We start from the raw sequence: 4,178 nt of genomic DNA on the forward strand, positions 1-4,178 counted from the left end.
CTTTTTTCCACAGTTTTCAGGCAAATATATATGTAACTAATGTAAAATAAAATGTAAAATAATGCATTAATTTTATTATGTAATGCAACTCTGTGAGAAGCACAGTGGGGACAGTTTTGTCATTTCCAATACAGTCAGATGCTTCCTGTGAAAATTCTGGATGAGATTTACATAGCAAAGAAGTAGAAAGAGGTAACAGAGGAAAAACAGAAAATGCTCGTTTCCAAATAGGTATCTATCTGAGAGAGGCTATCTAAGAACTGAAGGAAGGTCTGGCTCCCATCTGTCAGCATATTCAATGAAATGTCCTGTGGCCTTGGGTCTGAGAGGTAGCAGAGGAAACTCAGCTTCTCCCTTATATTTTGTTAATAATAGGGTAACTTGTAGTGCTAGGAGAGCCACAAGGAGGTGTATGGGGATATCTGGATTGTTTCTGTTCTTGGGGTTTTTACATAACAGAACAAATGTTGGCAGTACCATTGAGGCTGCTACTGATTATCTCCCTGGGATGGTGATATTACTTTATTTATTATTATTTCTTTTTGGTAAAACTGTATACCTTAGTAACCATTAGATTGTACTTAAGTCAAGCCTGATGTAATCTTGATCCCTCAGCCCCCAAAACCTGTGTGGAAGACATGTAGAGAGACAGATGTTAGTTTCCTGCAGAGTATTCCATAAAAAAAAATGCAGTTACGCCTATTTCAAAGACACATTTTGGTGCCCTGGCAGATATTTGAGTGGTCTCATTCTGAGGTCTCCACAAGGAGCTTTGCAGCTGATGATATATCTGTTAATAGCAGGCAATAGAAATACCAACCTCTTCTGACCTTTGAAGCATATAATGCTGCATAACCAGCTAAACTGTCATCCAGGTAGTATTTGTCAGTTCTTTTTCTTCCTTTTTTTTTTTTTTCTTTAAATTAATGTGGCAATAAAATTTCTGTTTTGATGATGCAGACAAGCATGAGTACAGTGGGCAGTGTTTATGCTGAAAATATAAAATTACTGAATGGATGGTATCTGATAGGCTGTGGGGACTGGGTCTGGTGGCTTTTTCCTCCTGCTACACACAAAGTTGGGGATGATCCAACAGTATGAGCATCTGTGCAACATGCATGCCCAGTTTGTGGCTGCCAGCTCAAACTTTAGCTGGTTATTTTACTCCATCTCTTCATGAGGGGCCAGGGCTCTCACCCTTAAGACATAGTGTAAGGTGTTAAATGGGGACCCATAGTTATTGTAGTCACCTTCAGCCCTCTCTCTGTGATGCCTGGAGGGAGAAAGATGATGCTAATCAACTTAGTGTCTCTAACTATTTACCCATTGAGGATACCTACAGCACCTATTTTTCTATGTATACTGCCTCAGTTAGAGACCTAAAATTGAGTGTGACGTATCTGAGCCTGAAATCAATAACTACTACATCCTAGACAGCTTTGAAGGTCTCTCTCTCTGACAAGATTTTTTTACATTTAAAATGTCTTAATTATGTTTTCTTATATCCAAGGACTGCTGGTTGTGTTATAGACTGCAGTTGGGCACTGGGAGGCATGCAGTGGCTGGCAGCGTGGCTGGAATATGTGTAGTATAAAAAGCATCCTCCTCTTTTCTTATGGACTTACTCTGTGCAGGTGAAAACTCAGTCAGATAGGCCTCATCCATCTCCTATCTCAACATTTTTTATTTTATTTTTCCCCCCTTCTCAGCTATGGGTTGATTGTGGTCTTCTATAAAGATCTTACAACAACAGGTATGTGCTGGCAGTGTTCCAGTCAGATTTATCTTATCTGAGAAATGTTTTCCCTAAATAAATATAAAACAGGCTCGAGAAAAGAAGCAAACAACTAACTTTGCTTTTTGTCTTAGTATCGCTTGTCACTTCTTCAGAAATAGAGCCTGTCAGGATGCATACTTGTTTATGTCCCTAACAACATAAGCATGGCCAGGACAGTCAGAAAATGCAAAATAAATCACAGGTATGGTGATTATCCTTCCATCCCAATTTTAGACATCTCTTTCTTTATAGTAAGACAAAAGGCCTAACATTAAGCAGATGTATTTTAACAAAAATTAAATTAGTGAGCTAAAAGACATTTAAGAAAGTTGTTGGGTTGTCATATGTAGGTTTCTTTTTTTTTTTTTTTTTTTTCCATTTTGCATGGCAACTTACTTTATGCTATTCATTATAATCCTTGCTGACAACTATTTCCCCTAATTTATTCCATGTTGTGGTCCATCTGGTGCTTTAAATTCCAGCAGAAGTTTTTATAAAAAATGTTTTTCAGAGCTCATTCAGCAAATTTTGCTGGAAGTATTTATTGGTTCTCATTGAACACTTTGAAAAATCTGAACAGTATGGACCAATTTCTCATTTCGTTTGTAATGATGAATACATATATATTTCAGTCCTGCTGGTGGATATATATGCAATGCATCTATTGCTCATTCATATCAGTCATATATACACACACACACATATTACTATTCCAATAATACAACATATAAGTCATTCCAGGTTATTATAAGTGGACCTAGCAATCCAATACATCATTTTGGTCCTTTTGAGACTTCCAACTATAAATCTCTGAGTTGGTTGAGATGAACTTCTGCCACTTATTTCCCTGAGGAGAAATTCACCAGGAATATTTTGGTCTAAGCAAAATAGAAATATACCTTGTCCATATTAAAGAAATCCAGAAGACCTTTGCTGGAGAAGTTCAGACGCCCTTGCTGGAAAAGAGTTGTGTATTCTTATCAGGTTTAGTGGAGTTCTAGTGACATTATCTGTGTTTCCATAACAAGAACAAAAATATACACCATGTCGTTGAAGAAATCTGGTTACTTTCTTTCTTTAAATTCCCTAATGGAAATCATAGAAGAGTCCTTTACCCATCACTAATTTTCCTTCAGCAGCTGTTTGCAGAAACTGTTGGCACTGAGCAGCTAATTTTTTATATAAAGTCAACCACCATGTAATAGAAGATGCGTGTCAGCAGGGTCCCGATACACATCACTAGTTTTGTTGTAATCCAGAAATCTTAAATTGTCGCTCTCTAATGGAACAAGAAATGGGTATTCTAAATTCATAAAGATTTATAAACATTCACTGCTGCCGGCTGACAGATATATGCATCACCTGCGGTTTTCTCATTCTTCAGTTCTCTCCTATGAGCCATGGGAAAATGATGTTCTTGCACCCTTCCTGCAGGGGTGAGAAATCTTAAGAAGGTCAAGTTAGAGAGTCTAAGTGAACTGGATGACTGAAAATGTACCAGTGGGGAAGAACAAGCCACTTAATTTGAAAAATCACAACACAAAAAAAAAAAAAAAAAAAAAATGCACAGGAGATTCCATTGTGGATCATTACTTGCCTTGTGTTTGACAGGGTAGGCGCTGGATGTCATTATTGTAGGGCACAGGGCTGGTTGTGTGGCTTTGCAGTAGTGTAAAATATTCTGGTTTTGAATAGTGAGCCCAAGACAAAGGGGTTGTCAGAAAATACTTTTTCTTCCTCAGGTAAGAAGCTGATATTTTATTACAAAAAGCAATACCCTCCACCCATACAAAAGTAACACATAAAACTCTTAAAACTGTATTTTGGGATACTGCCTGCAAAGAAGAAAGTTAGTATTCAGTCCTGAAACTGGTAAGTATTTCCACTGAATTTCATTATTATCATGAATCAAGCTCAGCATAATCCACAAATGAAAAAGACTATTTTACCACTAGAATTCACCCTGATAGCCCTATATTGACTTCACTTATCTGTGTTTTACTAAAATGGCATCAAAGTTTGATTTGACAAATGGAGAATCCATCATTTCCTGCGGGGAATTTACTGCAGTCTAATCATCTTCAGCCTTACAAAAAAAAAAAAAAAAAAAAAAAAAAGGTGTCTAATTTCTAATAGGAAATGGTGTGGATTTAGCTCCCAGCCACTGGTGTTTGATCAGCATTCCTTCTCCAGATTGAAGAACCCTATTGCCTTTACTATTTCCCCTGCATGAATTTTCTCATTTGCTGTAATCAAAACACTTTTAAATTCTACTTTTTGATTAGCTAAAAGTATTCAATGCCCTTTAAATTTCTCATAACATTTTTTCCATCCCTCAGACTTGGATAGCTCTTGCTTTATAGAGTATATTTTATAGAGTATAAAACATGCTTCTGATCAG

The 4,178-nt window shown here is 36.9% G+C and overlaps 1 long non-coding RNA gene across 1 annotated transcript; it reads left to right on the forward strand.

Annotated features, from left to right (window-relative positions):
* The first annotated feature begins 755 nt into the window (after nt 1-755).
* Nucleotides 756-3,653, forward strand: LOC118162987. The gene is made up of 3 exons (XR_004748763.1): nt 756-875; nt 1,870-1,979; nt 3,520-3,653. It is a non-coding gene; the product is annotated as an uncharacterized LOC118162987 (long non-coding RNA).
* Nucleotides 3,654-4,178: the final 525 nt, after the last annotated feature.

The sequence above is a fragment of the Oxyura jamaicensis genome, chromosome 2, assembly GCF_011077185.1.
Source record: "Oxyura jamaicensis isolate SHBP4307 breed ruddy duck chromosome 2, BPBGC_Ojam_1.0, whole genome shotgun sequence".
NCBI lineage: Eukaryota > Metazoa > Chordata > Aves > Anseriformes > Anatidae > Oxyura > Oxyura jamaicensis.